Source organism: Saccoglossus kowalevskii, chromosome 5 (assembly GCF_978046115.1).
Source record: "Saccoglossus kowalevskii chromosome 5, keSacKowa6.1, whole genome shotgun sequence".
NCBI lineage: Eukaryota > Metazoa > Hemichordata > Enteropneusta > Harrimaniidae > Saccoglossus > Saccoglossus kowalevskii.
Genome location: NC_140645.1, coordinates 13,545,788 through 13,566,945, shown reverse-complemented (window position 1 = coordinate 13,566,945; position 21,158 = coordinate 13,545,788). Strand labels below are relative to the sequence as shown.

The 21,158-nt window shown below is 39.3% G+C and overlaps 40 non-coding genes across 40 annotated transcripts; all 40 read right to left on the bottom strand.

Annotated features, from left to right (window-relative positions):
* Positions 1-403: 403 nt before the first annotated feature.
* Positions 404-477, bottom strand: TRNAT-AGU (transfer RNA threonine (anticodon AGU)). Its single transcript has one exon. It is a non-coding gene; the product is annotated as a tRNA-Thr (tRNA).
* A 258-nt stretch (positions 478-735) lies between these two features.
* On the bottom strand, positions 736-809 carry TRNAT-AGU (transfer RNA threonine (anticodon AGU)). The gene has a single exon. It is a non-coding gene; the product is annotated as a tRNA-Thr (tRNA).
* Positions 810-1,740: 931 nt separating this feature from the next.
* TRNAT-AGU (transfer RNA threonine (anticodon AGU)) lies at positions 1,741-1,814 on the bottom strand. Its single transcript has one exon. It is a non-coding gene; the product is annotated as a tRNA-Thr (tRNA).
* Positions 1,815-2,072: 258 nt separating this feature from the next.
* Positions 2,073-2,146, bottom strand: TRNAT-AGU (transfer RNA threonine (anticodon AGU)). Its single transcript has one exon. It is a non-coding gene; the product is annotated as a tRNA-Thr (tRNA).
* Positions 2,147-2,737: 591 nt separating this feature from the next.
* Positions 2,738-2,811, bottom strand: TRNAT-AGU (transfer RNA threonine (anticodon AGU)). The gene has a single exon. It is a non-coding gene; the product is annotated as a tRNA-Thr (tRNA).
* Positions 2,812-3,069: 258 nt separating this feature from the next.
* Positions 3,070-3,143, bottom strand: TRNAT-AGU (transfer RNA threonine (anticodon AGU)). Its single transcript has one exon. It is a non-coding gene; the product is annotated as a tRNA-Thr (tRNA).
* Positions 3,144-3,401: 258 nt separating this feature from the next.
* On the bottom strand, positions 3,402-3,475 carry TRNAT-AGU (transfer RNA threonine (anticodon AGU)). The gene has a single exon. It is a non-coding gene; the product is annotated as a tRNA-Thr (tRNA).
* A 931-nt stretch (positions 3,476-4,406) lies between these two features.
* Positions 4,407-4,480, bottom strand: TRNAT-AGU (transfer RNA threonine (anticodon AGU)). Its single transcript has one exon. It is a non-coding gene; the product is annotated as a tRNA-Thr (tRNA).
* A 258-nt stretch (positions 4,481-4,738) lies between these two features.
* Positions 4,739-4,812, bottom strand: TRNAT-AGU (transfer RNA threonine (anticodon AGU)). Its single transcript has one exon. It is a non-coding gene; the product is annotated as a tRNA-Thr (tRNA).
* Positions 4,813-5,743: 931 nt separating this feature from the next.
* TRNAT-AGU (transfer RNA threonine (anticodon AGU)) lies at positions 5,744-5,817 on the bottom strand. Its single transcript has one exon. It is a non-coding gene; the product is annotated as a tRNA-Thr (tRNA).
* Positions 5,818-6,075: 258 nt separating this feature from the next.
* Positions 6,076-6,149, bottom strand: TRNAT-AGU (transfer RNA threonine (anticodon AGU)). The gene has a single exon. It is a non-coding gene; the product is annotated as a tRNA-Thr (tRNA).
* Positions 6,150-7,080: 931 nt separating this feature from the next.
* Positions 7,081-7,154, bottom strand: TRNAT-AGU (transfer RNA threonine (anticodon AGU)). The gene has a single exon. It is a non-coding gene; the product is annotated as a tRNA-Thr (tRNA).
* A 258-nt stretch (positions 7,155-7,412) lies between these two features.
* Positions 7,413-7,486, bottom strand: TRNAT-AGU (transfer RNA threonine (anticodon AGU)). Its single transcript has one exon. It is a non-coding gene; the product is annotated as a tRNA-Thr (tRNA).
* A 271-nt stretch (positions 7,487-7,757) lies between these two features.
* On the bottom strand, positions 7,758-7,831 carry TRNAT-AGU (transfer RNA threonine (anticodon AGU)). The gene has a single exon. It is a non-coding gene; the product is annotated as a tRNA-Thr (tRNA).
* Positions 7,832-8,101: 270 nt separating this feature from the next.
* TRNAT-AGU (transfer RNA threonine (anticodon AGU)) lies at positions 8,102-8,175 on the bottom strand. The gene has a single exon. It is a non-coding gene; the product is annotated as a tRNA-Thr (tRNA).
* A 599-nt stretch (positions 8,176-8,774) lies between these two features.
* Positions 8,775-8,848, bottom strand: TRNAT-AGU (transfer RNA threonine (anticodon AGU)). The gene has a single exon. It is a non-coding gene; the product is annotated as a tRNA-Thr (tRNA).
* Positions 8,849-9,107: 259 nt separating this feature from the next.
* TRNAT-UGU (transfer RNA threonine (anticodon UGU)) lies at positions 9,108-9,181 on the bottom strand. Its single transcript has one exon. It is a non-coding gene; the product is annotated as a tRNA-Thr (tRNA).
* Positions 9,182-9,707: 526 nt separating this feature from the next.
* TRNAT-AGU (transfer RNA threonine (anticodon AGU)) lies at positions 9,708-9,781 on the bottom strand. Its single transcript has one exon. It is a non-coding gene; the product is annotated as a tRNA-Thr (tRNA).
* Positions 9,782-10,385: 604 nt separating this feature from the next.
* Positions 10,386-10,459, bottom strand: TRNAT-AGU (transfer RNA threonine (anticodon AGU)). The gene has a single exon. It is a non-coding gene; the product is annotated as a tRNA-Thr (tRNA).
* An 853-nt stretch (positions 10,460-11,312) lies between these two features.
* Positions 11,313-11,386, bottom strand: TRNAT-AGU (transfer RNA threonine (anticodon AGU)). Its single transcript has one exon. It is a non-coding gene; the product is annotated as a tRNA-Thr (tRNA).
* A 271-nt stretch (positions 11,387-11,657) lies between these two features.
* On the bottom strand, positions 11,658-11,731 carry TRNAT-AGU (transfer RNA threonine (anticodon AGU)). Its single transcript has one exon. It is a non-coding gene; the product is annotated as a tRNA-Thr (tRNA).
* Positions 11,732-12,244: 513 nt separating this feature from the next.
* On the bottom strand, positions 12,245-12,318 carry TRNAT-AGU (transfer RNA threonine (anticodon AGU)). The gene has a single exon. It is a non-coding gene; the product is annotated as a tRNA-Thr (tRNA).
* Positions 12,319-12,589: 271 nt separating this feature from the next.
* On the bottom strand, positions 12,590-12,663 carry TRNAT-AGU (transfer RNA threonine (anticodon AGU)). The gene has a single exon. It is a non-coding gene; the product is annotated as a tRNA-Thr (tRNA).
* A 271-nt stretch (positions 12,664-12,934) lies between these two features.
* On the bottom strand, positions 12,935-13,008 carry TRNAT-AGU (transfer RNA threonine (anticodon AGU)). The gene has a single exon. It is a non-coding gene; the product is annotated as a tRNA-Thr (tRNA).
* A 513-nt stretch (positions 13,009-13,521) lies between these two features.
* Positions 13,522-13,595, bottom strand: TRNAT-AGU (transfer RNA threonine (anticodon AGU)). Its single transcript has one exon. It is a non-coding gene; the product is annotated as a tRNA-Thr (tRNA).
* Positions 13,596-13,866: 271 nt separating this feature from the next.
* On the bottom strand, positions 13,867-13,940 carry TRNAT-AGU (transfer RNA threonine (anticodon AGU)). Its single transcript has one exon. It is a non-coding gene; the product is annotated as a tRNA-Thr (tRNA).
* A 258-nt stretch (positions 13,941-14,198) lies between these two features.
* On the bottom strand, positions 14,199-14,272 carry TRNAT-AGU (transfer RNA threonine (anticodon AGU)). Its single transcript has one exon. It is a non-coding gene; the product is annotated as a tRNA-Thr (tRNA).
* Positions 14,273-14,543: 271 nt separating this feature from the next.
* Positions 14,544-14,617, bottom strand: TRNAT-AGU (transfer RNA threonine (anticodon AGU)). The gene has a single exon. It is a non-coding gene; the product is annotated as a tRNA-Thr (tRNA).
* A 258-nt stretch (positions 14,618-14,875) lies between these two features.
* Positions 14,876-14,949, bottom strand: TRNAT-AGU (transfer RNA threonine (anticodon AGU)). The gene has a single exon. It is a non-coding gene; the product is annotated as a tRNA-Thr (tRNA).
* Positions 14,950-15,220: 271 nt separating this feature from the next.
* Positions 15,221-15,294, bottom strand: TRNAT-AGU (transfer RNA threonine (anticodon AGU)). Its single transcript has one exon. It is a non-coding gene; the product is annotated as a tRNA-Thr (tRNA).
* A 598-nt stretch (positions 15,295-15,892) lies between these two features.
* TRNAT-AGU (transfer RNA threonine (anticodon AGU)) lies at positions 15,893-15,966 on the bottom strand. The gene has a single exon. It is a non-coding gene; the product is annotated as a tRNA-Thr (tRNA).
* A 598-nt stretch (positions 15,967-16,564) lies between these two features.
* Positions 16,565-16,638, bottom strand: TRNAT-AGU (transfer RNA threonine (anticodon AGU)). Its single transcript has one exon. It is a non-coding gene; the product is annotated as a tRNA-Thr (tRNA).
* A 271-nt stretch (positions 16,639-16,909) lies between these two features.
* Positions 16,910-16,983, bottom strand: TRNAT-AGU (transfer RNA threonine (anticodon AGU)). The gene has a single exon. It is a non-coding gene; the product is annotated as a tRNA-Thr (tRNA).
* Positions 16,984-17,241: 258 nt separating this feature from the next.
* Positions 17,242-17,315, bottom strand: TRNAT-AGU (transfer RNA threonine (anticodon AGU)). The gene has a single exon. It is a non-coding gene; the product is annotated as a tRNA-Thr (tRNA).
* Positions 17,316-18,181: 866 nt separating this feature from the next.
* Positions 18,182-18,255, bottom strand: TRNAT-AGU (transfer RNA threonine (anticodon AGU)). The gene has a single exon. It is a non-coding gene; the product is annotated as a tRNA-Thr (tRNA).
* Positions 18,256-19,121: 866 nt separating this feature from the next.
* Positions 19,122-19,195, bottom strand: TRNAT-AGU (transfer RNA threonine (anticodon AGU)). Its single transcript has one exon. It is a non-coding gene; the product is annotated as a tRNA-Thr (tRNA).
* Positions 19,196-19,813: 618 nt separating this feature from the next.
* On the bottom strand, positions 19,814-19,887 carry TRNAT-AGU (transfer RNA threonine (anticodon AGU)). The gene has a single exon. It is a non-coding gene; the product is annotated as a tRNA-Thr (tRNA).
* Positions 19,888-20,158: 271 nt separating this feature from the next.
* TRNAT-AGU (transfer RNA threonine (anticodon AGU)) lies at positions 20,159-20,232 on the bottom strand. Its single transcript has one exon. It is a non-coding gene; the product is annotated as a tRNA-Thr (tRNA).
* A 271-nt stretch (positions 20,233-20,503) lies between these two features.
* Positions 20,504-20,577, bottom strand: TRNAT-AGU (transfer RNA threonine (anticodon AGU)). The gene has a single exon. It is a non-coding gene; the product is annotated as a tRNA-Thr (tRNA).
* A 271-nt stretch (positions 20,578-20,848) lies between these two features.
* TRNAT-AGU (transfer RNA threonine (anticodon AGU)) lies at positions 20,849-20,922 on the bottom strand. The gene has a single exon. It is a non-coding gene; the product is annotated as a tRNA-Thr (tRNA).
* Between the last annotated feature and the right edge of the window lie 236 nt (positions 20,923-21,158).

Here is a 21,158-nt window from a genome sequence, read left to right as displayed (position 1 = left end):
CCAACCCTGGACGAGTACAAATAATGTAATTATCAAACAAGGAATTGTTCGGTGAAGCACCTAAATAAAAAAGGCACCACTGACATTCGAACTCAGTATCTCCTGTTTACTAGACAGGCGCTTTAACCAACTAAGCCATGGCGCCCTGGTCACAAACTTTAACCTTTCGTTTCGACCTCTCGGTGCACTGTATGGATATTATTACGATCCATAATAAGTGTCTTAAGTTTCATCGACACAGTGATATTTCAATTTCCAGGTTATTTTTATTTTTAAAATGATAGCATGTTCCGATTTACTTGCATGTCATCCACCAGCCTGAAGAGAATTTCCCAACCCTGGACGAGTACAAATAATGTAATTATCCAACAAGGAATTGTTCGGTGAAGCACCTAAATAAAAAAGGCACCACTGAGATTCGAACTCAGGATCTCCTGTTTACTAGACAGGCGCTTTAACCAACTAAGCCATGGCGCCCTGGTCACGAATTTTGACCTTTCGTTTCTACCTCTCGGTACACTGTGTGGATATTATTACGATCCATATTAAGTGTCATACGTTTCATCGACACAGTGTTATTCCAATTTCCAGGTAATTTTTATTTTTATAATGATAGCATGTTCCGATTTACTTGCATGTCATCCACCAGCCTGAAGAGAATTTCCCAACCCTGGACGAGTACAAATAATGTAATTATCCAACAAGGAATTGTTCGGTGAAGCACCTAAATAAAAAAGGCACCACTGAGATTCGAACTCAGGATCTCCTGTTTACTAGACAGGAGCTTTAACCAACTAAGCCATGGCACCCTGGTCACGAACTTTGACCTTTCGTTTCTAACTCTCGGTGCACTGTATGGACATGATTACGATCCATAATAAGTGTCATAAGTTTCATCGACACAGTGATATTTCAATTTCCAAGCTATTTTTATTTTTAAAATGATAGCATGTTCCGATTTACTTGCATATCATCCACCAGCCTAAGGAGAATTTCCCAACCCTGGACGAGTACAAATAATGTAATTATCAAACAGGGAATTGTTCGGTGAAGCACCTAAATAAAAATAGGCCCCACTGAGAGTCGAACTCAGGATCTCCTGTTTATTAGACAGGCGCTTTAACCAACTGAGCCATGGCACCCTGGTCACGAACTTTGACCTTTCGTTTCTACCTCGCGGTACACTGTGTGGACATTATTACGATCCATATTAAGTGTCATACGGTTCATCGACACAGTGATATTCAAATTTCCAGGTAATTTTTATTTTTATAATGATAGCATGTTCCGATTTACTTGCATATCATCCACCAGCCTGAGGAGAATTTTCTAACACTGGACGAGTACCAATCATGAGTGTCAATAATGTAATTATCAAACAAGGAATTGTTCGGTGAAGCACCTAAATAAAAAAGGCACCACTGAGATTCGAAATAGACAGGCGCTTTAATCAACTAAGCCATGGCGCCCTGGTCACGAACTTTGACCTTTCGTTTCGACCTCTCGGTACACTGTGTGGACATTATTACGATCCATAATAAGTGTCATAAGTTTCATCGACACAGTGATATTTCAATTTCCAAGCTATTTTTATTTTTAAAACGATAGCATGTTCCGATTTACTTGCATATCATCCACCAGCCTAAGGAGAATTTCCCAACACTGGACGACTACCAATCATGAGTGTCAATAATGTAATTATCAAACAAGGAATTGTTCGGTGAAGCACCTAAATAAAAAAGGCACCACTGAGATTCGAACTCAGGATCTCCTGTTTACTAGACAGGCGCTTTAACCAACTAAGCCATGGCGCCCTGGTCACGAATTTTGGCCTTTCGTTTCTACCTCTCGGTACACTGTGTGGATATTATTACGATCCATATTAAGTGTCATACGTTTCATCGACACAGTGTTATTCCAATTTCCAGGTAATTTTTATTTTTATAATGATAGCATGTTCCGATTTACTTGCATGTCATCCACCAGCCTGAAGAGAATTTCCCAACCCTGGACGAGTACAAATAATGTAATTATCCAACAAGGAATTGTTCGGTGAAGCACCTAAATAAAAAAGGCACCACTGAGATTCGAACTCAGGATCTCCTGTTTACTAGACAGGCGCTTTAACCAACTAAGCCATGGCACCCTGGTCACGAACTTTGACCTTTCGTTTCTAACTCTCGGTGCACTGTATGGACATGATTACGATCCATAATAAGTGTCATAAGTTTCATCGACACAGTGATATTTCAATTTCCAAGCTATTTTTATTTTTAAAATGATAGCATGTTCCGATTTACTTGCATATCATCCACCAGCCTAAGGAGAATTTCCCAACCCTGGACGAGTACAAATAATGTAATTATCAAACAGGGAATTGTTCGGTGAAGCACCTAAATAAAAATAGGCCCCACTGAGAGTCGAACTCAGGATCTCCTGTTTATTAGACAGGCGCTTTATCCAACTGAGCCATGGCACCCTGGTCACGAACTTTGACCTTTCGTTTCTACCTCGCGGTACACTGTGTGGACATTATTACGATCCATATTAAGTGTCATACGGTTCATCGACACAGTGATATTCAAATTTCCAGGTAATTTTTATTTTTATAATGATAGCATGTTCAGACTTACTTGCATATCATCCATCAGCCTGAAGAGAATTTCCCAACCCTGGACGAGTACAAATAATGTAATTATCAAACAAGGAATTGTTCGGTGAAGTACCTAAATAAAAAAGGCACCACTGAGATTCGAACTCAGGATCTCCTGTTTACTAGACAGGCGCTTTAACCAACTAAGCCATGGCGCCCTGGTCACAAACTTTAACCTTTCGTTTCGACCTCTCGGTGCACTGTATGGATATTATTACGATCCATAATAAGTGTCTTAAGTTTCATCGACACAGTGATATTTCAATTTCCAGGTTATTTTTATTTTTAAAATGATAGCATGTTCCGATTTACTTGCATGTCATCCACCAGCCTGAAGAGAATTTCCCAACCCTGGACGAGTACAAATAATGTAATTATCCAACAAGGAATTGTTCGGTGAAGCACCTAAATAAAAAAGGCACCACTGAGATTCGAACTCAGGATCTCCTGTTTACTAGACAGGCGCTTTAACCAACTAAGCCATGGCGCCCTGGTCACGAATTTTGACCTTTCGTTTCTACCTCTTGGTACACTGTGTGGATATTATTACGATCCATATTAAGTGTCATACGTTTCATCGACACAGTGTTATTCCAATTTCCAGGTAATTTTTATTTTTATAATGATAGCATGTTCCGATTTACTTGCATGTCATCCACCAGCCTGAAGAGAATTTCCCAACCCTGGACGAGTACAAATAATGTAATTATCCAACAAGGAATTGTTCGGTGAAGCACCTAAATAAAAAAGGCACCACTGAGATTCGAACTCAGGATCTCCTGTTTACTAGACAGGCGCTTTAACCAACTAAGCCATGGCACCCTGGTCACGAACTTTGACCTTTCGTTTCTAACTCTCGGTGCACTGTATGGACATGATTACGATCCATAATAAGTGTCATAAGTTTCATCGACACAGTGATATTTCAATTTCCAAGCTATTTTTATTTTTAAAATGATAGCATGTTCCGATTTACTTGCATATCATCCACCAGCCTAAGGAGAATTTCCCAACCCTGGACGAGTACAAATAATGTAATTATCAAACAGGGAATTGTTCGGTGAAGCACCTAAATAAAAATAGGCCCCACTGAGAGTCGAACTCAGGATCTCCTGTTTATTAGACAGGCGCTTTAACCAACTGAGCCATGGCACCCTGGTCACGAACTTTGACCTTTCGTTTCTACCTCGCGGTACACTGTGTGGACATTATTACGATCCATATTAAGTGTCATACGGTTCATCGACACAGTGATATTCAAATTTCCAGGTAATTTTTATTTTTATAATGATAGCATGTTCCGATTTACTTGCATATCATCCACCAGCCTGAGGAGAATTTTCTAACACTGGACGAGTACCAATCATGAGTGTCAATAATGTAATTATCAAACAAGGAATTGTTCGGTGAAGCACCTAAATAAAAAAGGCACCACTGAGATTCGAAATAGACAGGCGCTTTAATCAACTAAGCCATGGCGCCCTGGTCACGAACTTTGACCTTTCGTTTAGACCTCTCGGTACACTGTGTGGACATTATTACGATCCATAATAAGTGTCGTAAGTTTCATCGACACAGTGATATTTCAATTTCCAAGCTATTTTTATTTTTAAAACGATAGCATGTTCCGATTTACTTCCATATCATCCACCAGCCTAAGGAGAATTTCCCAACACTGGACGACTACCAATCATGAGTGTCAATAATGTAATTATCAAACAAGGAATTGTTCGGTGAAGCACCTAAATAAAAAAGGCACCACTGAGATCCGAACTCAGGATCTCCTGTTTACTAGACAGGCGCTTTAACCAACTAAGCCATGGCGCCCTGGTCACGAATTTTGACCTTTCGTTTCTACCTCTTGGTACACTGTGTGGATATTATTACGATCCATATTAAGTGTCATACGTTTCATCGACACAGTGTTATTCCAATTTCCAGGTAATTTTTATTTTTATAATGATAGCATGTTCCGATTTACTTGCATGTCATCCACCAGCCTGAAGAGAATTTCCCAACCCTGGACGAGTACAAATAATGTAATTATCCAACAAGGAATTGTTCGGTGAAGCACCTAAATAAAAAAGGCACCACTGAGATTCGAACTCAGGATCTCCTGTTTACTAGACAGGCGCTTTAACCAACTAAGCCATGGCACCCTGGTCACGAACTTTGACCTTTCGTTTCTAACTCTCGGTGCACTGTATGGACATGATTACGATCCATAATAAGTGTCATAAGTTTCATCGACACAGTGATATTTCAATTTCCAAGCTATTTTTATTTTTAAAATGATAGCATGTTCCGATTTACTTGCATATCATCCACCAGCCTAAGGAGAATTTCCCAACCCTGGACGAGTACAAATAATGTAATTATCAAACAGGGAATTGTTCGGTGAAGCACCTAAATAAAAATAGGCCCCACTGAGAGTCGAACTCAGGATCTCCTGTTTATTAGACAGGCGCTTTAACCAACTGAGCCATGGCACCCTGGTCACGAACTTTGACCTTTCGTTTCTACCTCGCGGTACACTGTGTGGACATTATTACGATCCATATTAAGTGTCATACGGTTCATCGACACAGTGATATTCAAATTTCCAGGTAATTTTTATTTTTATAATGATAGCATGTTCCGATTTACTTGCATATCATCCACCAGCCTGAGGAGAATTTTCTAACACTGGACGAGTACCAATCATGAGTGTCAATAATGTAATTATCAAACAAGGAATTGTTCGGTGAAGCACCTAAATAAAAAAGGCACCACTGAGATTCGAAATAGACAGGCGCTTTAATCAACTAAGCCATGGCGCCCTGGTCACGAACTTTGACCTTTCGTTTAGACCTCTCGGTACACTGTGTGGACATTATTACGATCCATAATAAGTGTCGTAAGTTTCATCGACACAGTGATATTTCAATTTCCAAGCTATTTTTATTTTTAAAACGATAGCATGTTCCGATTTACTTGCATATCATCCACCAGCCTAAGGAGAATTTCCCAACACTGGACGACTACCAATCATGAGTGTCAATAATGTAATTATCAAACAAGGAATTGTTCGGTGAAGCACCTAAATAAAAAAGGCACCACTGAGATTCGAACTCAGGATCTCCTGTTTACTAGACAGGCGCTTTAACCAACTAAGCCATGGCGCCCTGGTCACGAATTTTGGCCTTTCGTTTCTACCTCTCGGTACACTGTGTGGATATTATTACGATCCATATTAAGTGTCATACGTTTCATCGACACAGTGTTATTCCAATTTCCAGGTAATTTTTATTTTTATAATGATAGCATGTTCCGATTTACTTGCATGTCATCCACCAGCCTGAAGAGAATTTCCCAACCCTGGACGAGTACAAATAATGTAATTATCCAACAAGGAATTGTTCGGTGAAGCACCTAAATAAAAAAGGCACCACTGAGATTCGAACTCAGGATCTCCTGTTTACTAGACAGGCGCTTTAACCAACTAAGCCATGGCACCCTGGTCACGAACTTTGACCTTTCGTTTCTAACTCTCGGTGCACTGTATGGACATGATTACGATCCATAATAAGTGTCATAAGTTTCATCGACACAGTGATATTTCAATTTCCAAGCTATTTTTATTTTTAAAATGATAGCATGTTCCGATTTACTTGCATATCATCCACCAGCCTAAGGAGAATTTCCCAACCCTGGACGAGTACAAATAATGTAATTATCAAACAGGGAATTGTTCGGTGAAGCACCTAAATAAAAATAGGCCCCACTGAGAGTCGAACTCAGGATCTCCTGTTTATTAGACAGGCGCTTTAACCAACTGAGCCATGGCACCCTGGTCACGAACTTTGACCTTTCGTTTCTACCTCGCGGTACACTGTGTGGACATTATTACGATCCATATTAAGTGTCATACGGTTCATCGACACAGTGATATTCAAATTTCCAGGTAATTTTTATTTTTATAATGATAGCATGTTCCGATTTACTTGCATATCATCCACCAGCCTGAGGAGAATTTTCTAACACTGGACGAGTACCAATCATGAGTGTCAATAATGTAATTATCAAACAAGGAATTGTTCGGTGAAGCACCTAAATAAAAAAGGCACCACTGAGATTCGAAATAGACAGGCGCTTTAATCAACTAAGCCATGGCGCCCTGGTCACGAACTTTGACCTTTCGTTTCGACCTCTCGGTACACTGTGTGGACATTATTACGATCCATAATAAGTGTCATAAGTTTCATCGACACAGTGATATTTCAATTTCCAAGCTATTTTTATTTTTAAAACGATAGCATGTTCCGATTTACTTGCATATCATCCACCAGCCTAAGGAGAATTTCCCAACACTGGACGACTACCAATCATGAGTGTCAATAATGTAATTATCAAACAAGGAATTGTTCGGTGAAGCACCTAAATAAAAAAGGCACCACTGAGATTCGAACTCAGGATCTCCTGTTTACTAGACAGGCGCTTTAACCAACTAAGCCATGGCGCCCTGGTCACGAATTTTGACCTTTCGTTTCTACCTCTCGGTACACTGTGTGGATATTATTACTATCCATATTAAGTGTCATACGTTTCATCGACACAGTGTTATTCCAATTTCCAGGTAATTTTTATTTTTATAATGATAGCATGTTCCGATTTACTTGCATGTCATCCACCAGCCTGAAGAGAATTTCCCAACCCTGGACGAGTACAAATAATGTAATTATCCAACAAGGAATTGTTCGGTGAAGCACCTAAATAAAAAAGGCACCACTGAGATTCGAACTCAGGATCTCCTGTTTACTAGACAGGCGCTTTAACCAACTAAGCCATGGCGCCCTGATCACGAATTTTGACCTTTCGTTTCGACCTCTCGGTGCACTGTATGGACATGATTACGATCCATAATAAGTGTCATAGGTTTCATCGACACAGTGATATTTCAATTTCCAAGCTATTTTTATTTTTAAAATGATAGCATGTTCCGATTTACTTGCATATCATCCACCAGCCTAAGGAGAATTTCCCAACACTGGACGACGACCAATCATGAGTGTCAATAATGTAATTATCAAACAAGGAATTGTTCGGTGAAGCACCTAAATAAAAAAGGCACCACTGAGATTCGAACTCAGGATCTCCTGTTTACTAGACAGGCGCTTTAACCAACTAAGCCATGGCACCCTAGTCACGAATTTGACCTTTCGTTTCTAACTCTCGGTACTCTGTGTGGACATTATTACGATCCATATTAAGTGTCATACGTTTCATCGACACAGAGATATTCAAATTTCCAGGTAATTTTTATTTTTATAATGATAGCATGTTCCGATTTACTTGCATATCATCCACCAGCCTGAGGAGAATTTTCTGACAATGGACGAGTACCAATCACGAGTGTCAATAATGTAATTATCAAACAAGGAATTGTTCGGTGAAGCACCTAAATAAAAAAGGCACCACTGAGATTCGAACTCAGGATCTCCTGTTTACTAGACAGGCGCTTTAACCAACTAAGCCATGGCACCCTGGTCACGAACTTTGACCTTTATTTTCGACCTCTCGGTGCACTGCATGGACATTATTACAGATCCATAATAAGTGTCATAAGTTTCATCGACACAGTGATATTCCAATTTCCAGGTAATTTTTATTTTTATAATGATAGCATGTTCCGATTTACTTGCATATCATCCACCAGCCTAAGGAGAATTTCCCAACACTGGACGACTACCAATCATGAGTGTCAATAATGTAATTATCAAACAAGGAATTGTTCGGTGAAGCACCTAAATAAAAAATTCACCACTGAGATTCGAAATAGACAGGCGCTTTAATCAACTAAGCCATGGCGCCTTGGTCACGAACTTTAACCTTTCGTTTCGACCTCTCGGTACACTGTGTGGACATTATTACGATCCATAATAAGTGTCATAAGTTTCATCGACACAGTGATATTTCAATTTCCAAGCTATTTTTATTTTTAAAATGATAGCATGTTCCGATTTACTTGCATATCATCCACCAGCCTAAGGAGAATTTCCCAACACTGGACGACTACCAATCATGAGTGTCAATAATGTAATTATCAAACAAGGAATTGTTCGGTGAAGCACCTAAATAAAAAAGGCACCACTGAGATTCGAACTCAGGATCTCCCGTTTACTAGACAGGCGCTTTAACCAACTAAGCCATGGCGCCCTGGTCACGAATTTTGACCTTTCGTTTCGACCTCTCGGTACACTGTGTGGACATTATTACGATCCATAATAAGTGTCATAAGTTTCATCGACACAGTGATATTTCAATTTCCAAGCTATTTTAATTTTTAAAATGATAGCATGTTCCGATTTACTTGCATATCATCCACCAGCCTAAAGAGAATTTCCCAACACTGGACGAGTACAAATAATGTAATTATCAAACAAAGAATTGTTCGGTGAAGCACCTAAATAAAAATAGGCACCACTGAGAGTCGAACTCAGGATCTCCTGTTTACAAGACAGGCGCTTTAACCAACTAAGCCATGACGCCCTGGTCACGAATTTTGACCTTTCGTGTCTACCTCTCGGTACACTGTGTGGACATTATTACGATCCATATTAAGTGTCATACGTTTCATCGACACAGTGATATTTCAATTGCCAGGTTATTTTTATTTTTAAAATGATAGCATGTTTCGATTTATTTGCATATCATCCACCAGCCTAAAGAGAATTTCCCAACCCTGGACGAGTACCAATCATGAGTGCCAATAATGTAATTATCAAACAACTAAGCCATGGCGCCCTGGTCACGAATTTTGACCTTTCGTTTCTACCTCTCGGTACACTGTGTGGATATTATTACGATCCATATTAAGTGTCATACGTTTCATCGACACAGTGATATTCCAATTTCCAGGTAAGTTTTATTTTTATAATGATAGCATGTTCCGATTTACTTGCATATCATCCACCAGCCTAAGGAGAATTTCCCAACACTGGACGACTACCAATCATGAGTGTCAATAATGTAATTATCAAACAAGGAATTGTTCGGTGAAGCACCTAAATAAAAAAGGAACCACTGAGATTCGAACTCAGGATCTCCTGTTTACTAGACAGGCGCTTTAACCAACTAAGCCATGGCACCCTGGTCACGAACTTTGACCTTTCGTTTCTAACTCTCGGTGCACTGTATGAACATGATTACGATCCATAATAAGTGTCATAAGTTTCATCGACACAGTGATATTTCAATTTCCAAGCTATTTTTATTTTTAAAATGATAGCATGTTCCGATTTACTTGCATATCATCCACCAGCCTAAAGAGAATTTCCCAACCCTGGACGAGTACAAATAATGTAATTATCAAACAAAGAATTGTTCGGTGAAGCACCTAAATAAAAATAGGCACCACTGAGAGCCGAACTCAGGATCTCCTGTTTACTAGACAGGCGCTTTAACCAACTAAGCCATGGCACCCTGGTCACGAACTTTGACCTTTCGTTTCTAACTCTCGGTACACTGTGTGGACATTATTACGATCCATATTAAGTGTCATACGTTTCATCGACACAGAGATATTCAAATTTCCAGGTAATTTTTATTTTTATAATGATAGCATGTTCCGATTTACTTGCATATCATCCACCAGCCTGAGGAGAATTTTCTGACACTGGACGAGCACCAATCATGAGTGTCAATAATGTAATTATCAAACAAGGAATTGTTCGGTGAAGCACCTAAATAAAAAAGGCACCACTGAGATTCGAACTCAGGATCTCCTGTTTACTAGACAGGCGCTTTAACCAACTAAGCCATGGCACCCTGGTCACGAACTTTGACCTTTCGTTTCTAACTCTCGGTGCACTGTATGAACATGATTACGATCCATAATAAGTGTCATAAGTTTCATCGACACAGTGATATTTCAATTTCCAAGCTATTTTTATTTTTAAAATGATAGCATGTTCCGATTTACTTGCATATCATCCACCAGCCTAAAGAGAATTTCCCAACCCTGGACGAGTACCAATCATGAGTGTCAATAATGTAATTATCAAACAACTAAGCCATGGCGCCCTGGTCACGAATTTTGACCTTTCGTTTCTACCTCTCGGTACACTGTGTGGATATTATTACGATCCATATTAAGTGTCATACGTTTCATCGACACAGTGATATTCCAATTTCCAGGTAATTTTTATTTTTATAATGATAGCATGTTCCGATTTACTTGCATATCATCCACCAGCCTAAGGAGAATTTCCCAACACTGGACGACTACCAATCATGAGTGTCAATAATGTAATTATCAAACAAGGAATTGTTCGGTGAAGCACCTAAATAAAAAATTCACCACTGAGATTCGAAATAGACAGGCGCTATAATCAACTAAGCCATGGCGCCTTGGTCACGAACTTTAACCTTTCGTTTCGACCTCTCGGTACACTGTGTGGACATTATTACGATCCATAATAAGTGTCATAAGTTTCATCGACACAGTGATATTTCAATTTCCAAGCTATTTTTATTTTTCAAATGATAGCATGTTCCGATTTACTTGCATATCATCCACCAGCCTAAGGAGAATTTCCCAACACTGGACGACTACCAATCATGAGTGTCAATAATGTAATTATCAAACAAGGAATTGTTCGGTGAAGCACCTAAATAAAAAAGGCACCACTGAGATTCGAACTCAGGATCTCCTGTTTACTAGACAGGCGCTTTAACCAACTAAGCCATGGCACCCTGATCACGAACTTTGACCTTTCGTTTCTAACTCTCGGTACACTGTGTGGACATTATTACGATGCATATTAAGTGTCATACGTTTCATCGACACAGAGATATTCAAATTTCCAGGTAATTTTTATTTTTATAATGATAGCATGTTCCGATTTACTTGCATATCATCCACCAGCCTGAGGAGAATTTTCTGACACTGGACGAGCACCAATCATGAGTGTCAATAATGTAATTATCAAACAAGGAATTGTTCGGTGAAGCACCTAAATAAAAAAGGCACCACTGAGATTCGAACTCAGGATCTCCTGTTTACTAGACAGGCGCTTTAACCAACTAAGCCATGGCACCCTGGTCACGAACTTTGATCTTTCGTTTCTAACTCTCGGTGCACTGTATGAACATGATTACGATCCATAATAAGTGTCATAAGTTTCATCGACACAGTGATATTTCAATTTCCAAGCTATTTTTATTTTTAAAATGATAGCATGTTCCGATTTACTTGCATATCATCCACCAGCCTAAGGAGAATTTCCCAACCCCGGACGAGTACCAATCATGAGTGTCAATAATGTAATTATCAAACAACTAAGCCATGGCGCCCTGGTCACGAATTTTGACCTTTCGTTTCTACCTCTCGCTACACTCTGTGGATATTATTACGATCCATATTAAGTGTCATACGTTTCATCGACACAGTGATATTCCAATTTCCAGGTAATTTTTATTTTTATAATGACAGCATGTTCCGATTTACTTGCATATCATTCACCAGCCTGAAGAGAATTTCCCAACCCAGGACGAGTACAAATAATGTAATTATCAAACAAGGAATTGTTCCGTGAAGCACCTAAATAAAAAAGGCACCACTGAGATTCGAACTCAGGATCTCCTGTTTACTAGACAGGCGCTTTAACCAACAAAGCCATGGCGCCCTGGTCACATCCTTTGACCTTTCGTTTCGACCTCTCGGTGCACTGTATGGACATGATTACGATCCATAATAAGTGTCATAAGTTTCATCGACACAGTGATATTTCAATTTCCAAGCTATTTTTATTTTTAAAATGATAGCATGTTCCGATTTACTTGCATATCATCCACCAGCCTGAGGAGAATTTCCCAACACTGGACGACTACCAATCATGATTGTCAATAATGTAATTATCAAACAAGAAATTGTTCGGTGAAGCACCTAAATAAAAAAGGCACCACTGAGATTCGAACTCAGGATCTCCTGTTTACTAGACAGGCGCTTTAACCAACTAAGCCATGGCACCCTGATCACGAACTTTGACCTTTCGTTTCTAACTCTCGGTACACTGTGTGGACATTATTACGATGCATATTAAGTGTCATACGTTTCATCGACACAGAGATATTCAAATTTCCAGGTAATTTTTATTTTTATAATGATAGCATGTTCCGATTTACTTGCATATCATCCACCAGCCTGAGGAGAATTTTCTGACACTGGACGAGCACCAATCATGAGTGTCAATAATGTAATTATCAAACAAGGAATTGTTCGGTGAAGCACCTAAATAAAAAAGGCACCACTGAGATTCGAACTCAGGATCTCCTGTTTACTAGACAGGCGCTTTAACCAACTAAGCCATGGCACCCTGGTCACGAACTTTGATCTTTCGTTTCTAACTCTCGGTGCACTGTATGAACATGATTACGATCCATAATAAGTGTCATAAGTTTCATCGACACAGTGATATTTCAATTTCCAAGCTATTTTTATTTTTAAAATGATAGCATGTTCCGATTTACTTGCATATCATCCACCAGCCTAAGGAGAATTTCCCAACCCCGGACGAGTACCAATCATGAGTGTCAATAATGTAATTATCAAACAACTAAGCCATGGCGCCCTGGTCACGAATTTTGACCTTTCGTTTCTACCTCTCGCTACACTCTGTGGATATTATTACGATCCATATTAAGTGTCATACGTTTCATCGACACAGTGATATTCCAATTTCCAGGTAATTTTTATTTTTATAATGACAGCATGTTCCGATTTACTTGCATATCATTCACCAGCCTGAAGAGAATTTCCCAACCCAGGACGAGTACAAATAATGTAATTATCAAACAAGGAATTGTTCGGTGAAGCACCTAAATAAAAAAGGCACCACTGAGATTCGAACTCAGGATCTCCTGTTTACTAGACAGGCGCTTTAACCAACAAAGCCATGGCGCCCTGGTCACATCCTTTGACCTTTCGTTTCGACCTCTCGGTGCACTGTATGGACATGATTACGATCCATAATAAGTGTCATAAGTTTCATCGACACAGTGATATTTCAATTTCCAAGCTATTTTTATTTTTAAAATGATAGCATGTTCCGATTTACTTGCATATCATCCACCAGCCTGAGGAGAATTTCCCAACACTGGACGACTACCAATCATGATTGTCAATAATGTAATTATCAAACAAGGAATTGTTCGGTGAAGCACCTAAATAAAAAAGGCACCACTGAGATTCGAACTCAGGATCTCCTGTTTACTTGACAGGCGCTTTAACCAACTAAGCCATGGCGCCCTGGTCACGAATTTTGACCTTTCGTTTCTACCTCTCGATACACTGTGTGGATATTATTACGATCCATATTAAGTGTCATACGTTTCATCGACACAGCGATATTCCAATTTCCAGGTAATTTTTATTTTTATAATGATAGCATGTTCCGATTTACTTGCATATCATCCACCAGCCTGAAGAGAATTTCCCAACCCTGGACGAGTACAAATAATGTAATTATCAAACAAGGAATTGGTCGGTGAAGTACCTAAATAAAAAAGGCACCACTGAGATTCGAACTCAGGATCTCCTGTTTACTAGACAGGCGCTTTAACCAACTAAGCCATGGCGCCCTGGTAACGAATTTTGATATTTCGTTTCTACGTCTCGGTACACTGTGTGGACATTATTACGATCCACATTAAGTGTCATACGTTTCATCGACACAGTGATATTTCAATTGCCAGGTTATTTTTATTTTTAAAATGATAGCATGTTCCGATTTATTTGCATATCATCCACCAGCCTAAAGAGAATTTCCCAACCCTGGACGGGTACTAATCATGAGTGTCAATAATGTAATTATCAAACAAGGAATTGTTCGGTGAAGCACCTAAATAAAAAAGGCACCACTGAGATTCGAACTCAGGATCTCCTGTTTACTAGACAGGCGCTTTAACCAACTAAGCCATGGCACCCTGGTCACGAACTTTGTCCTTTCGTTTCTAACTCTCGGTACACTGTGTGGACATTATTACGATCCATATTAAGTATCATACGTTTCATCGACACAGAGATATTCTAATTTCCAGGTAATTTTTATTTTTATAATGATAGCATGTTCCGATTTACTTGCATATCATCCACCAGTGTGAAGAGAATTTCCCAACCCTGGACGAGTACAAATAATGTAATTATCAAACAAGGAATTGTTCGATGAAGCACCTAAATAAAAAAGGCACCACTGAGATTCGAACTCAGGATCTCTTGTTTACTAGACAGGCGCTTTAACCAACTAAGCCATGGCACCCTGGCCACGAACTTTGACCTTTCGTTTCTAACTCTCGGTGCACTGTATGGACATGATTACGATCCATAATAAGTGTCATAAGTTTCATCGACACAGTGATATTTCAATTTCCAAGCTATTTTTATTTTTAAAATGATAGCATTTTCAGATTTACTTGCATATCATCCACCAGCCTAAGGAGAATTTCCCAACCCTGGACGAGTACCAATCATGAGTGTCAATAATGTAATTATCAAACAAGGAATTGTTCGGTGAAGCACCTAAATAAAAAAGGCACCACTGAGATTCGAACTCAGGATCTCCTGTTTACTAGACAGGCGCTTTAACCAACTAAGCCATGGCACCCTGGTAACGAAATTTGACCTTTCGTTTCTACCTCTCGGTACACTGTGTGGACATTATTACGATCCATATTAAGTGTCATATGTTTCATCGACACAGTGATATTTCAATTGCCAGGTTATTTTTATTTTTAAAATGATAGCATGTTCCGATTTATTTGCATATCATCCACCAGCCTAAAGAGAATTTCCCAACCCTGGACGGGTACCAATCATGAGTGTCAATAATGTAATTATCAAACAAGGAATTGTTCGGTGAAGCACCTAAATAAAAAAGGCACCACTGAGATTCGAAATAGACAGGCGCTTTAATCAACTAAGCCATGGCGCCCTGGTCACGAACTTTGACCTTTCGTTTCGACCTCTCGGAACACTGTATGGACATGATTACGATCCATAATAAGTGTCATAAGTTTCATCGACACAGTGATATTTCAATTTCCAAGCTATTTTTATTTTTAAAATGATAGCATGTTCTGATTTACTTGCATATCATCCACCAGCCTGAGGAGAATTTCCCAACACTGGACGACTACCAATCATGAGTGTCAATAATGTAATTATCAAACAAGGAATTGTTCGGTGAAGCACCTAAATAAAAAAGGCACCACTGAGTTTCGAACTCAGGATTTCCTGTTTACTAGACAGGCGCTTTAACCAACTAAGCCATGGCGCCCTGGTAACGAATTTTGACCTTACGTTTCTACCTCTCGGTACACTGTGTGGACATTATTACGATCCATATTAAGTGTCATACGTTTCATCGACACAGTGATATTTCAATTGCCAGGTTATTTTTATTTTTAAAATGATAGCATGTTCCGATTTATTTGCATATCATCCACCAGCCTAAAGAGAATTTCCCAACCCTGGACGGGTACCAATCATGAGTGTCATTAATGTAATTATCAAACAAGGAATTGTTCGGTGAAGCACCTAAATAAAAAAGGCACCACTGAGATTCGAAATAGACAGGCGCTTTAATCAACTAAGCCATGGCGCCCTGGTCACGAACTTTGACCTTTCGTTTCGACCTCTCGGTACACTGTGTGGACATTATTACGATCCATAATAAGTGTCATAAGTTTCATCGACACAGTGATATTTCAATTTCCAAGCTATTTTTATTTTTAAAATGATAGCATGTTCCGATTTACTTGCATATCATCCACCAGCCTAAGGAGAATTTCCCAACACTGGACGACTACCAATCATGAGTGTCAATAATGTAATTATCAAACAAGGAATTGTTCGGTGAAGCACCTAAATAAAAAAGGCACCACTGAGATTCGAACTCAGGATCTCCTGTTTACTAGACAGGCGCTTTAACCAACTAAGCCATGGCACCCTGGTCACGAACTTTGACCTTTCGTTTCTAACTCTCGGTACACTGTGTGGACATTATTACGATCCATATTAAGTGTCATACGTTTCATCGACACAGAGATATTCTAATTTCCAGGTAATATTTATTTTTATAATGATAGCATGTTCCGATTTACTTGCATATCATCCACCAGCCTGAGGAGAATTTTCTGACACTGGACGAGTACCAATCATGAGTGTCAATAATGTAATTATCAAACAAGGAATTGTTCAGTGAAGCACCTAAATAAAAAAGGCACCACTGAGAGTCGAACTCAGGATCTCCTGTTTACTAGACAGGCGCTTTAACCAACTAAGCCATGGCGCCCTGGTCACGAATTTTGACCTTTCGTTTCTACCTCTCGGTACACTGTGTGGATATTATTACGACCCATATTAAGTGTCATACGTTTCATCGACACAGTGATATTCCAATTTCCAGGTAATTTTTATTTTTATAATGATAGCATGTTCCGATTTACTTGCATATCATCCACCAGCCTGAAGAGAATTTCCCAACCCTGGACGAGTACAAATAATGTAATTATCAAACAAGGAATTGTTCGGTGAAGCACCTAAATAAAAAAGGCACCACTGAGATTCGAACTCAGGATCTCCTGTTTACTAGACAGGCGCTTTAACCAACTAAGCCATGGCACACTGGTCACGAACTTTGACCTTTCGTTTCTAACTCTCGGTACACTGTGTGGACATTATTACGATCCATATTAAGTGTCATACGTTTCATCGACACAGTGTTATTCCAATTTCCAGGTAATTTTTATTTTTATAATGATAGCATGTTCCGATTTACTTGCATGTCATCCACCAGCCTGAAGAGAATTTCCCAACCCTGGACGAGTACCAATCATGAGTGTCAATAATGTAATTATCAAACAAGGAATTTAACCAACTAAGCCATAGCGCCCTGGTCACGAATTTTGACCTTTCGTTTCTACCTCTCGGTACACTGTGTGGACATTATTACGATCCATATTAAGTGTCATACGTTTCATCGACACAGTGATATTCCAATTTCCAGGTAATTTTTATTTTTATAATGATAGCATGTTCCGATTTACTTGCTTATCATCCACCAGCCTGAAGAGAATTTCCCAACCCTGGACGAGTACCAATCATGAGTGTCAATAATGTAATTATCAAACAAGGAATTGTTCGGTGAAGCACCTAAATAAAAAAGGCACCACTGAGATAGGAAATAGACAGGCGCTTTAATCAACTAAGCCATGGCGCCCTACTCACGAACTTTCACCTTTCGTTTCGACCTCTCGGTACACTGTGTGGACATTATTACGATCCATAATAAGTGTCATAAGTTTCATCGACACAGTGATATTTCAATTTCCAAGCTATTTTTATTTTTAAAATGATAGCATGTTCCGATTTACTTGCATATCATCCACCAGCCTAAGGAGAATTTCCCAACACTGGACGACTACCAATCATGAGTGTCAATAATGTAATTATCAAACAAGGAATTGGTCAGTGAAGCACCTAAATAAAAAGGGCACCACTGAAATTCGAACTCAGGATCTCCTGTTTACTAGACAGGCGCTTTAACCAACTAAGCCATGGCGCCCTGGTCACGAATTTTGACCTTTCGTTTCTACCTCTCGGTACACTGTGTGGATATTATTACGATCCATATTAAGTGTCATACGTTTCATCGACACAGTGATATTCCAATTTCCAGGTATTTTTTATTTTTATAATGATAGCATGTTCCGATATACTTGCATGTCATCCACCAGCCTGAAGAGAATTTCCCAACCCTGGACGAGTACCAATCATGAGTGTCAATAATGTAATTATCAAACAAGGAATTTAACCAACTAAGCCATAGCGCCCTGGTCACGAATTTTGACCTTTCGTTTCTACCTCTCGGTACACTGTGTGGACATTATTACGATCCATATTAAGTGTCATACGTTTCATCGACACAGTGATATTCCAATTTCCAGGTAATTTTTATTTTTATAATGATAGCATGTTCCGATTTACTTGCTTATCATCCACCAGCCTGAAGAGAATTTCCCAACCCTGGACGAGTACCAATCATGAGTGTCAATAATGTAATTATCAAACAAGGAATTGTTCGGTGAAGCACCTTAATAAAAAAGGCACCACTGAGATAGGAAATAGACAGGCGCTTTAATCAACTAAGCCATGGCGCCCTGGTCACGAACTTTGACCTTTCGTTTCGACCTCTCGGTACACTGTGTGGACATTATTACGATCCATAATAAGTGTCATAAGTTTCATCGACACAGTGATATTTCAATTTCCAAGCTATTTTTATTTTTAAAATGATAGCATGTTCCGATTTACTTGCATATCATCCACCAGCCGAAGGAGAATTTCCCAACACTGGACGACTACCAATCATGAGTGTCAATAATGTAATTATCAAACAAGGAATTGGTCAGTGAAGCACCTAAATAAAAAGGGCACCACTGAAATTCGAACTCAGGATCTCCTGTTTACTAGACAGGCGCTTTAACCAACTAAGCCATGGCGCCCTGGTCACGAATTTTGACCTTTCGTTTCTACCTCTCGGTACACTGTGTGGATATTATTACGATCCATATTAAGTGTCATACGTTTCATCGACACAGTGATATTCCAATTTCCAGGTATTTTTTTATTTTTATAATGATAGCATGTTCCGATTTACTTGCATATCATCCACCAGCCTGAGGAAAATTTTCTGAAACTGGACGAGTACCAATCATGAGTGTCAATAATGTAATTATCAAACAAGGAATTGTTCGGTGAAGCACCTAAATAAAAAAGGCACCACTGAGATTCAAACTGAGGATCTCCTGTTTACTAGACAGGCGCTTTAACCAACTAAGCCATGGCACCCTGGTCACGAAATTTGACCTTTCGTTTCGACCTCTCGGTGCACTGCATGGACATTATTACGATCCATAATAAGTGTCATAAGTTTCATCGACACAGTGATATTTCAATTTCCAGGCTATTTTTATTTTTAAAATGATAGCATGTTCCGATTTACTTCCATATCATCCACCAGCCTAAGGAGAATTTCCCAACCCTGGACGAGTACCAATCATGAGTGTCAATAATGTAATTATCAAACAAGGAATTGTTCGGTGAAGCACCTAAATAAAAATAGGCACCACTGAGAGTCGAACTCAGGATCTCCTGTTTACTAGACAGGCGCTTTAACCAACTAAGCCATGGCACCCTGTTTCCGAACTTTGACCTTTCGTTTCTACCTCGCGGTACACTGTGTGGACATTATTACGATCCATATTAAGTGTCAAACGTTTCATCGACACAGTGATATTCCAATTTCCAGGTAATTTTTATTTTTATAATGATAGCATGTTCCGATTTACTTGCTTATCATCCACCAGCCTAAGGAGAATTTCCCAACCCTGGCCGAGTACCAATCATGAGTGTCAATAATGTAATTATCAAACAAGGAATTGTTCGGTGAAGCACCTAAATAAAAAAGGCACCACTGAGATTCGAACTCAGGATCTCCTGTTTACTAGACAGGCGCTTTAACCAACTAAGCCATAGCGCCCTGGTCACGAATTTTGACCTTTCGTTTCTACCTCTCGGTACACTGTGTGGACATTATTACGATCCATATTAAGTGTCAAACGTTTCATCGACACAGTGATATTCCAATTTCCAGGTAATTTTTATTTTTATAATGATAGCATGTTCCGATTTACTTGCTTATCATCCACCAGCCTGAGGAGAATTTTCTGACACTGGACGAGTACCAATCATGAGTGTCAATAATGTAATTATCAAACAAGGAATTGTTCGGTGAAGCACCTAAATAAAAAAGGCACCACTGAGATTCGAACTCAGGATCTCCTGTTTACTAGACAGGCGCTTTAACCAACTAAGCCATGGCGCCCTGGTCACGAATTTTGACCTTTCGTTTCGACCTCTCGGTACACTGTGTGGACATTATTACGATCCATAATAAGTGTCATAAGTTTCATCGACACAGTGATATTTCAATTTCCAAGCTATTTTTATTTTTAAAATGATAGCATGTTCCGATTTACTTGCATATCATCCACCAGCCTAAGGAGAATTTCCCAACCCTGGACGAGTACCAATCATGAGTGTCAGTAATGTAATTATCAAACAAGGCATTGTTCAGTGAAGCACCTAAATAAAAAAGGCACCACTGAAATTCGAACTCAGGTTCTCCTGTTTACTAGACAGGCGCTTTAACCAACTAAGCCATGGCGCCCTGCTCACGATTTTTGACCTTTCGTTTCTACCTATCGGTACACTGTGTGGATATTATTACGATCCATATTAAGTGTCATACGTTTCATCGACACAGTGTTATTCCAATTTCCAGGTATTTTTTATTTTTATAATGATAGCATGTTCCGATTTACATTGCATGTCATCCACCAGCCTGAAGAGAATTTCCCAACCCTGGACGAGTACAAATAATGTAATTATCCAACAAGGAATTGT